The sequence below is a fragment of the Dipodomys spectabilis genome, unplaced genomic scaffold, assembly GCF_019054845.1.
Source record: "Dipodomys spectabilis isolate Male_0828 unplaced genomic scaffold, ASM1905484v1 ptg000225l, whole genome shotgun sequence".
NCBI classification, from domain to species: Eukaryota; Metazoa; Chordata; class Mammalia; order Rodentia; family Heteromyidae; genus Dipodomys; species Dipodomys spectabilis.
The window spans coordinates 5,081,815-5,093,127 of NW_024870902.1; the positions used below are offsets into that span (position 1 = coordinate 5,081,815).

At 40.4% G+C, this 11,313-nt stretch overlaps 1 protein-coding gene across 3 annotated transcripts in view; it reads right to left on the reverse strand.

The window, feature by feature from the left end:
* The window catches only part of Alpk1 (alpha kinase 1), an 86,088-nt gene extending 75,406 nt beyond the window's left edge, over window positions 1-10,682 (reverse strand). For all 3 annotated transcript variants that reach the window (XM_042697608.1, XM_042697606.1, XM_042697607.1), the window contains exons 1-2: window positions 10,573-10,682; window positions 2,380-2,415 (exon numbers count right to left, since the gene is read on the reverse strand). The gene's annotated coding sequence lies outside the window, so the exon portion shown is untranslated. The remainder of the gene's footprint in view (window positions 1-2,379; window positions 2,416-10,572) is intronic.
* Between the last annotated feature and the right edge of the window lie 631 nt (window positions 10,683-11,313).

Below are 11,313 nucleotides of genomic sequence, written 5' to 3' on the forward strand. Positions count from 1 at the left end.
CTCAGGGGCAGTGCCCAGGTCCTGAATGCAAGCCTCAGAACTGGCACAAAAATGAATAAAATTTTTAAAAATAAGAAGAAATAAATTTTAGCTGGGTGCTGGTGCCCCAGGCTGTAATCCTACATACTCAGGAGGCTTCCATCTGAGGGTTTGTGGTTTGAAGCCAACCCAGGCAGATCAGTTAAGTACTTGTGAATCAGGGAGTGTGGCTCGATTAGTGGAGCACCTGCCATGAGCAAAAAGCTAAGCAAGTTCAAGACCCAGTACTGGTGCACACACACACACACACACACACACACACACACACACACACACACACGCACGCACACACACACACAGAGTTAGGTACTTATAATAATAATCTGAAACTTTAGAGCAAAATTATCATATTAGAAATATACATACATGTACATATATGATGGCTCTGAGAATTTAGGCCACAAAGGCAGTAATTACGATGACAGAAAAGGTTAAGAACAAGTGCCAGGCTTCTGCTTCTCCAAAACAAAGTTGAATGGTGGCATAACTATCCTTTGAGACAGGAATATAGAAGAGGTTTTCTAAGTAAACACCCAGAGAGATCTATCTAGCTATAAAGACAGTAAAAAAGACAAATCAGAGTGTCTGCAGCAAGCAATCTTATTTTAACTGTGAACACATTTCTGAAATAGGAAGAAGAGATGTCTAAGATAAATCAAGGGTTAGTATTTGTACATGTCCTAAAAATATTCTTTACACTTTTCAAAAGTTATAGCATTTTCCCTGTTCCCTTGTAGACTTCAGGGGAGACAATAGGAAGCAAATACGGTAACACGAGACACACTTTAGAACGCAACCATCTGTGCAGGCTTCTGTGATCCATTGTTAGGCCTCACAGGCTGGAGCCCAGGAAACTTTCCTTCAGGCAATTGTCCTGCTGGAAATTTTGGGTCAACTTCATTTATAAAAGAGCCATTTTCCCATTTCAACCTATTACAATTTGTGTTCCTCTGAACTGTGGCCTTCTGTGAGTGATTTGTTGTTTCTAAGACCAAGTAACAGAAATTTCTCAGCATTTGTTGCAAGCTAAGTGTTCCTTTTTTTTTTTTTTCCAAATAAACATTTTTTTTTTGTTTCAAATCAAATAGAAATAGAAATGGGCCAGGGAAAGCAAGGAACCATAAAGATAATTCTAGAAAAAGTGTAAGAACCCAACTAAATTAGAATCATACTCCCTAAGGTACACACACACACACACTCACACACACACACACACACACACACACACACACAGCCAAACAGCCAGGTTTATACATTCTGTGTTCAATTTGTGTGTTTGTGTTAGTGCTTGAACTCAGGGCTAGGCACTGTCCCTTAGCTTTTGTGTTCAAGGCGGTGCTCTACCAGTTGAGCCACAGCTCCACTTCTGGCTTTTTGGTGGTTACTGGGAGATAAGAGTCTCACAGGACTTTCCTGCCTGGGCTGGTCTTGAATCACAATCCTCAGATCTGAGCCTCCCAAAAAGCTAGGATTACAGGTGTGAGTCACCAGTGCCAGGTTCTGTGCTTGGGTTTTTACATCTGCATGCTTCATCTCCATTGGTGACATATACGTTTTTCATAGGATAGTCAACCCCTTTGTTACAGGATAGACTTGGAAAAAAAATAAAAAGACTCCAAATGAATTCTAATGGAATCTGACATTTTGATAGCAATACAGAAGGTAGCCTTTGTCTTGAGTATATTTGCCAAAGTCCATTCTCTTGAGCATCAACTTCCACTCAGAGAATGGAGAGATTAGAAATGGCACCAGAGAACTACCCAACATAGAAGGTGGGAGAACTCTGCCCAGATCTTACTCACCATGATACGGGCCTAAAGGGCTGCACCTTCAGTGAATGATTGCATAACTAAACCCTCACCTTCTCCTCCCAGGAGATCTCCTGTAACAGAACGTGCTGTTTTTTGAATGGGGAACAAAATTCCCCTTGAGAACTTAAAGGCCCATGAAAAAAATACTTCTTGATGGCAGCTGATTTATAATATCTATAAGTAGTCTATAAGTAATCATTAATTATAATCTATAATCATTAATTATAAATGATTCTGGAAGTGTGGCCGAGGGGTAGAGCAGCTGACTAGGGGTGAGTTGTAATCATAGCTACTCAGGAGGTCAAGATCTGAGAATCAAAGTTGGAAGCTAGGCCAGGCAGGAAAATCTGTGAGACTCTTATCTCGAAGTAACTACCAAAAAAGCCAGAAGTGGAGCTGTGGCTTAAATGTAAGGTGCAAGACTTGATTAGCTCAGGGACAGTTCCCAGGCCCTGAGTTTAAGCCATATATATATATATATATATATATATATATGGGCTGGGATGTAGCTCAGTAGCAAAACTCTTACCTAGCAAGTGCAACATCCTGGATTAGAGCCTCAATACTGAAAAAGAAAAGACAAAAAAATACAGTTAAAATTATTTATGTACCTGTAATCCTAGGTACTCAGGAGGCTGAGATCTGAGGATCACAGTTCAAAGCTAGCCCAGGCAAGAAAGTCCATGAGACTCTTATCTCCAATTAACAACCAGAAAATCAGAAGTGGCGCTGTGGCTCAAGTGGTAGAGTGCTTGCCTTGAGCTGAAGAGCTCAGGGACAGTGCCCAGGCCCAGAGTTCAAGCCCCATGACCAACCAAAAAAAATTGTGTAATATGTTTACAGAAGTAAATAAGCATGTTGAAAATAGGAGGCAAGAGCAACAAACTATAAAGTCTATCAGGTCGAACAAGAGTTAGAATACTTAGGACTAAAAAATGTAATAATTAAAAATGCAATCAATGGAGAGATTTAATAAAATGTTACTAGTTCTAGCTTAAGATGGAAGTTTTGAACTATAATATTAAATCAGAACATATCCAGAATTTGACATAAGGACACAGGGCATCGAACACATAAAAAGATTAAAAAACACAGCCAGGTGCCAGTTACTCACACCTGTAATCTTAGCTACTCAGAAGGCTGAGATCTAATGGATCATGGTTCAAAGCCAGCCTGGGCAGAAAAGTCTATGAGACTCTTATCTCCAATAAATCATTCAGAAAAATCTCATGTGGGAGAGTACTAGCCTTGAACATAAAGAGGCTCAGGAACAGTGCCCAGGCCCAGAGTTCAAGCCCCAGAACTGGCACCAAATTTTAAAAAAGGATTAAGAAACAGAAAAAAATTGTAGCTAGGTCTAAGTATATATCTACTCTGATAGGAATAAAGATAGAAATGAGAAATATTTAAGGAAATGACAGTTTTCATAGCAGAGCTTTCTAAGCTAACTAAAATACCCATGACTCTTAGAGTAATATATAAATAAAAGTTTAAACACCTTAAAACAAGACAAATTATGAGTAAATAATTTCAGATTTGCAAAACAATTCCATAAATCAAGTAAAATGACAAATCACAAACATAAAGGAAGTATGTATAAATTTGCTAACTGACAGAAGCTGGCTTTCTTTTCTTTCTCTTTCCCTCTCTCCCTCCCTCCTTTTCCTCCCTCCCTCCGCATTCTTTCTTTTGTTTGCCAGCCCTGGATTTTGAACTCAGAGCCTAGGTGCTCAAGACTAGTACTCTACTGCTTGAGCCACAGCACCACTTCTGCTTTTTCTGCTTATGTAGTACTGAGGAATCAAACCCCAGGCTTCATGCATGCTAGGCAAGCACTCTACCACTAAGCCACATTCCCAGCCCAGTACAGTCTTTTTAAGTGGAGAGGGTACTTGCTTGGGGAATTCTAGAGGATGCTGAATTTGGAATAGCTGAAGAAGAAAACAATGAGGAGATAAATTGTAATTGGAGAATGACACATTCAGAGACTAGGTTGTATAGGCTCCAGAAAATCCTTAATGAGATCAGACCCTTGGAACCACAAGTTTAACCAACTGAATTACCAAGAAATTCAATCCATCTTTTCATTCTCCTTACATAGACAATGAAGAAATAGATACTCTGCATAGACAGTGAAGGAGTTGGTTTTGGTTTTTTATAAAAGCAACATGGATTTGTTTTTCTATACGTGAAAATAAAATATTGGGCATCTCCATCTTCTCCAGACTAGATTGTATTCAAGCAAGGTGCCAAAGCATCTTCTGTCTTGCTTGTGTTACCCCTGGAACACCACCTTCTCCAGTTCCTGCTGCTGAATGTGTTTACCAAACTTGACAGTGCAAAAAAAAAAAATGTACTAAGAGTGTTCCGGGTCACCAATGGGTTACCTAGAGGCCTCAGGAAGAAAGGAGAGAAAGCAAGGGCCACAGTTGCAGGGCCTGTGTATGCTGCTGCTGCTGGCTACAGTTACTGCTCCATCAGCCATACCGACATCTGACCAACTATTAGACTGACCCTCCACAGTGGGAAGAGTGACATCTCAGGTCAAGGTGAGTCAAGCCTACCATCTGGGTCCTGAGCTTTAAGATGGGGTGATTCCACAGCCATTTTTTCCTGCATTTCTATGCCCAAGTAAAGAAAGAACATCTCTCCCTCCCTTTCTCTCTCACTCTCCATCTCTCTCCTTTCTCTTCTGTCTGTCTGTCTCTCTGTCTGTCTCTGTCTGTCTGTCTCCCAGGCCAGAGTTGCCATGGTGACAGAGATGTAGAGAGTATGGGGGAACAAAAAAGGTTCTGTTAATTCTGCAGGGCCTTTCATTGGCTATGTACACTCTGGGAAGCAGACACCACCTACGCAAATTTTAAGTAAAGGATTTGAGCCATGGAGGTGGTGAAGGGGTGAAGGAGGTTGGGTGAACTTCCCAAAGCCACCAAGCCATCCACCTAAGAGCCAGGGTCTTACCTCATACTCATATGTTGTTGCTTGTTTTTGTTTTTTATTTGTGCCAGTCCTACAACTTGAACTGTGTGAGTGGTTGCTGTCCCTTCGCATTTTTGCTCAAGGCTGGTTGCTCTACCACTTGAGGCACAGCTTTTTGATGTTTACCTGGAGATAAACTCATGGACTTTTCTGCCTGGGTTAGTGTCCTCATCTTGAATAGCTAGGATTACAGGTGTGAGTCACCAGCACCTGGCTGTATTTTGTTTTGAGATAGCATATTGCTAAACTTCTCTAGGTTGGCCCTGAACTCTCAACTTCCAAGAAGCTGATATTGTGGGGATATATTACCATGCCAGGCTCGTACTGCATACTTTTGATGAAGCTAGCAAAGATTCATTTGGCAACAAAAGATATCCAAGCTGTAGTTATAATTCCCAGATCAGAGTGTTTAATTTCTTTTGCCCCAAACACAGGGCCTGGGCACTGTCTCTGAGCTATTTTTGTGCTCTACTACATGGTGGTTCCACTTCTGACTTCTTGGTAGTTCATTGGAGATAAGAGACTTAACAGGCTTTTGGTGCCTGGTCAGGTCTCAGGCTCCTGTATAGCTCCTGGAAAAATTATATTTTAATTTTTAAGTGTCACTCCATTTTCCCTTACTTTACCCTTGCTGAATTTGGCTTCCTAGTTGACTTCATGAACATTAATGTGTTCATGAAAGAAAATTATGCGGCTCTGTAAAATCTTCAGAAAAAATATATATGTGTCACTATATTACCAGTCGATAGCTATTTAATAATAAAATTATGCCTTAAATAATGAGTCCGATCCACACTTATTAATGAGCAGCAACTGTGTGAGAGTATTGGAATATGATTATTACCAGTTAGACTTTTTCAGAGAAAATGATAGGAGTTTTATTTGCTAAAACAGAAAAAAAAAAAAAAAAAAAAACCCAACATATATCCCATTCCCAGCCAACTTAGTTTAATCAGCTGTTTGCCCCCAGGTCATCCTGGCTGGCTTCTGTCTGAGGTGTAGGAGAAGTGAGGCTAAAGTGGCTGGGGGGTGGGGGGAATGAGGATCAGTGGGATTACAGATCAGACAGAAACATTTGTCCCCAGCCCCTCCTCTTCTCTTGGTGACATCACACAAAGCTCTTTATTTATTTTATACTTAAAATGTCAAAGGCTCCAGAGAGCAGTCCTCTGGACTGGAGATTGGCCGACCACACTCCTGGGCTGACAGAATAAAATCTGTTATGATCTGTTGTGTGACTCACCCCAACCAACCACAGATCTTGGCAGAGAGCCTCCTGCTGGCTTGGGAACAAATAGCCCCTGGCAAGTCCTGAGTAGGAAAGAACTGCAGGCGGAAAGCTGCTTGTAGTGGGAAGACACAGGTAGGAACCTGGTTCTGTGGACCTAATCTCCATCCAGCAGACCTCTTCACCCGCCTAGCATGTCTCAGCGGGAAGGAGCTCTGTAGACTGTGTTATACACAGAAACATATAATTCCACTTGTGGATGGGAGAGAGAATTACAGTGGGATTTTATGACTTCTGACTGAACCCAAGGAGAACAAACCAAAATAAGAAGCCCCTACAGAGAAATGGATTTGTTTGCTTACCTCTTATTGTAATTCCTGATCACCCTGTGGTATAGACAAAGGCAATCCTTAACATGACTTATTTTGAGTCAAAGATTTGGTCCGAATAGGCATTCTTGTTTTCTCCATAACCTATTCCAGCTGTGGAGACCTGGTATTAGCAGGCTGATTTGGGAAATGAGTCCAGTTTGAGATGGGCAGGATTCCATATTTTCTGTAAAACGTATATTCCCGAGGGGGAGAAAACACCCTCTAGTCATGAAGCAAATATGCAGTGTAACTATCTGATCAGAGGCATAACTATTGTTTTTGATTCACACTACTTATTTCTTTGGTAGTTCCTCAAGCGGAAGGGCTCTCGTTTTCTCCTTTCTCTAACAAGGGGGACATGATTTGGGTTTTCAGATTCATTCTTTTCTTTGCTTTTAGTTAATGAAGGAATATTTGCCAGTATCAAACTATCAGTGATACAGAAAAACATTTTTTTAAATGAGTAAATCAAAACAGTTAAATGAAACACATGAACTTTTTTGATACAATCTTTTATGGGAGAAAAATAATTGTTTCTTTTCTATGTTTTCCTTAATGCTTGGCTTGAGTAGCTAATTCAGAACTGTAAAATGTAAACTAAGGTACATTCTTTGATGGTAGTTAGTACTTACTGAACGTCCTTGCTTATTGCACTTGGCATGTTTTTAAGTCTCCAGAATAAAAAAAAAAAAAACAAAACCCAGAATAAACCTTTATAACCTTCAAAGTCAATCTCATTTGAAAGTAAATACAACTATATATTCAACTTGTAAAAAAAACATTCTAGAGCAACAATGTGACAGAGGATGAATTTACTTTGATTAAGAAATCTTGGAGAACAGATTCCATCCTTCCACTTTCATAGGATCTAGAAGAAAAGCCATTTATTCTTCAATCCTGACAAAGAAAATAGAACTGGGTATATTATCTTAAGCTATAATATTATAATGAAATAAGGAGAAATATGGTCTCCACTAGAAGATAAAGAGAGTCAAAGTTCGATAATTTGGTCGAAGTACAAATCACAACTTAACAAACTTGCATGACAGGATTTGAATAACAGCTCTTAAATATCCAACAAGCATGATTTGGCATGAATCTACTCTGGGTCCTGTGTGGAAAAGAAATTAATAAATATGGAGGGGGGCAGACAAGAAGTAATCACTGATTCTAAAACGGAAATATATATCTCACATAGTTAAAGAAATACTCTAGCTTTGAAGCACTGAAATCACAGGGATACACTTTTCCTAGGTGGAAGGCAACCTGATTTTGACTTTATCTATGTTACAATGTGATTCCACAGGGGCCAATGAAGGGGAAGTGAAGACGGCTGGGGTCTAGGTGGTGGTTGCCTTTATAGATTAATCCTGACTGCAGGCAAATATCTCTCTTCCCAGGAGACCTCAATACACAGTCAGCTGAGTAGGGTCATTACTTATGAGCACAGTGAATTCCCCCCACCCCATTATAACAAACAGTTTTAATACTTTTACATGAAACATGGCTTTTTTGAATCGGAAGCTTAACAAGGAAGTTGTACCCCTTTCCTTGGACCTTAGATGTCCATGTGCGTGGTTCTCACCTGTGCCTTACATTGCTTTGCTCAGCGATTTGTCTTGTCCTGAAATAATGAAGATGTTACACACTCAGCCTGCTCACTTGGGGAAACAAAGGGCCAGGTGACTAGTTGGCAGCATGAGCCCAGAACGGTTTCATTCATATCTATTTTATGTGATGGCTGCTCACATAAAATTTTATTTGAGGCCAGTAAGTTGGAAAATACTTACCCAAACAAATCACTGAAAGTGGGGAAGGACCGTAATAGTGAAGTGACATTGTGCATTTTGTGTGTGTGTGTGTGTGTGTGTGTGTGTGTGTGTGTGTGTGTGTGTGTTGGTCCTAGGGTTTGAACTCGGGGCCTGGGCTTTTGTTGTTCAAAGCTAGCCACTCTACCACTTGAGCCAGAGCTCCACTTCTGGCTTTTTGGTGGTTAATTAGAGATAAGAGTCCCACAGACATTTCTGCCTGGGCTGCTTTTGAACCATGATCCTCAAATCTCAGCCTCCAGAGTGGCTACCATTACAAGTAGGAGTTTTCCTGATATTGTGTTCCATAGGAACAAAAGCATTAATTTGTAATGTAAGAGTTAGTGGTTAAATGCCTTTCTTCATAAATAGGTTCCTGTATCTTAACTGATAATAGTAACTCATAATAATTCATAATAAAAGGATTACTGTTCACTTTAAAGAAAGGATAATAGCATTGTGGCTATGTTTAGGAGTACATATCTTTTTGGATTAATTTCTGAAATGTTTATAGATGAAATGATACAATAATTTGATGCATGAATAGAGGTTTGGAAAAATGATGTCAACTAGAAAAGATGAGCCGTGGATTACATATTGAGATAAAGGAATATTAGTAGCTAGAATTATAGGTGAGAACCATCATTGCTCAGCTATAACTCTAGCTACACAAGAGATAGAGATCTGAGGATTGAGGTTCAAAGCCAGCCCAAGCAGACAAACTCTCAGTTTACCAACATAAAGCTGGAACTAGAGGAAGGGTTCAATGGTAGGGCATGTGTATAAAAGCCAATAGATAGCACACAGGAGTTCAAGTCTTACTACTGGTATAAAATAAAACAAAGCATTTTAATGGGTCTGAGGACCATGGGAGTAACCAAGTGGTATTGCTGACCTCTGATAGGAGGCAAGAGACCATTTGGGAATAATTTTAGGTCTTCCTCGTTCCTGGGCTCAGACACCAACAGGATGGGGTGTTAGACTCCCTAGTATGACAACTACTCTCTGATGTATTGGTATTACTTTATCTGGTTCTGTCATTAAGCACAATCTACACACATGTGGACTCTCTGCTTCGTGTGCTACCAGCAACACATTGTACTCTTAATCAGGATCTTACTCGTCTGCAACCCCAGCCTACAACCCAGTGTTAGGCTCCTCTGTTGCTATCTTCCATTAGCGTGGGCTTTGAAATCACAACTGAATTCAAACATTATCTTCCGCAAAAATATACACAGAAAGTTAAATGTGGTGCAAAAAAATCATCATGCTGTCTACCTCAAAGCCATTCACTTAGGCAAATGAGCAGTGTTTATGAACCCTGGAGAAGTATGGCCTGAGTAACACAGGCTTGGGAAATCAGAGGTCACAATGATGAATGAAGAGTAGCAGCCTAGAAGTTGCATGCTGCCATCCTTCTAAAGAACAAAAAGAGAATGTCTCACTTAATCTCTTTTTTTAAATATGGAAAAACAGGAAAAAATAGTCTGGTGCTTAAAATGCTGAGGAGATTGTTGTGTTGGTGTTGGTGTTTGTTTGTGCCTGTATTGGGGCTTGAACTTAGGGCCTTATGCTCTTGCTTGGGTTTTTCGCTCAAGTCTAATGCTTTACCATTTGAATCACAGCTCCATTTCTGGCTTTTTGCTAGTTAATTGGAGATAAAAGTCTCATGGACTTTCTTGCCCAGGGTGGCTTTGAACCTTGATCTTCAGATCTCAGTCTCTTGAGTAGCTAGGATTACAGGCATGAGCCACTGGTGCCAGGCAATTAACTATTATTTTCTGTGAACAATTTGAAAGGCGGAGTGAAGTAGGACAGTTGCCATGGGATACATACTTAGTCTGTTTTGGGTAACGTGAGGGCAAGGCAAATGTAAAACCTTGTGATGCAGATTTTATCCCCACTTTAGAGATGACAAGGCTGAGAGTCATGGGGGTTAAGTAACTTGCCCAAAGTCACATTAAAAAAAGACTTTGGCTCAGAGGTGTCTCCAAAACCATTTGCCTTCTAGCCTACTGACACAGAATATCACTATAGGGGGAAAAAAAAGATCAATGGAAGTCCTTTCAAATGCTTTTAAGGTTTCCAGTAAAAATATTTCTCTGTATGCACTCTTCGGCTTTACTGTGGATCAATTTCTACTTAGCCAGGTCTTTAAAAAGTTATCCAACTCCCATCATTTCCTCTATCTCTACTAGAAAGGTACAGCTGAGGAGGCGGAGGGCTAATTCAACTGGTCCGTCTGACAACAACGCTCACACTGAAAGATAATTGCTTATGATCGGAATTCTCCCTAGACTTCAAGTAATAATTCAGGTCAGAACATGCATGCTCACTTGTCACACTCTGGCTTTTCCAAGTTCAGGGGCGTTCTGTCTCTCCACAGATAATTAAAGACATAGCAGTCTCCTTTGCTAGGATTTCTCACTTTTTCTTTCACTTCTTATAAAAGAAGAAACTTTAGTTTAAAGATTAGTTTTTCTCCTTCTCTTCCTCCTCTCCCTCCTCCTCCCCCTCCTCCTCTCCCTCCTCCTCCCCCTCCTCCTCTCCCTCCTCCTCTCCCTCCTCCTCCCCCTCCTCCTCTTTCTTCTTCTTCTTCTTCTTCTTCTTCTTCTTCTTCTTCTTCTTCTTCTTCTTCTTCTTCTTCTTCTTCTTCTTCTTCTTCTTCTTCTTCTTCTTCTTCTTCTTCTTCTTCTTCTTCTTTTCCTCCTTCTTCCTCTTTTGTAAAGCTGGGTATACCAACTGGCATGGGCTCTATTAAAATCAGGAGAAAGCTCAATGAGAAAGCCCCTCTCTCTCCCCCTCTCTCTCTCCCCCTCTCTCTTGGAAAGGCAGGCTCTCGTTAATATTCACCAACATGAAAGGCTTTCTTTTCATCCTATACAACGACAGTGTGTGTAAATTGCAGGGGGCTCATTGGCATAAATCTCACTGCGACCTCTGAGGTAAACTGGATTTACATTACTTTCTGACAAGAATTAAATAAAGGCCTTGTGGATATATGAACAGCCTTCTAGGCTGCAACAGATGGGCATAAATGTGTTCCCTAGGAAAGCTATCAGTGACATCTGTGTCCT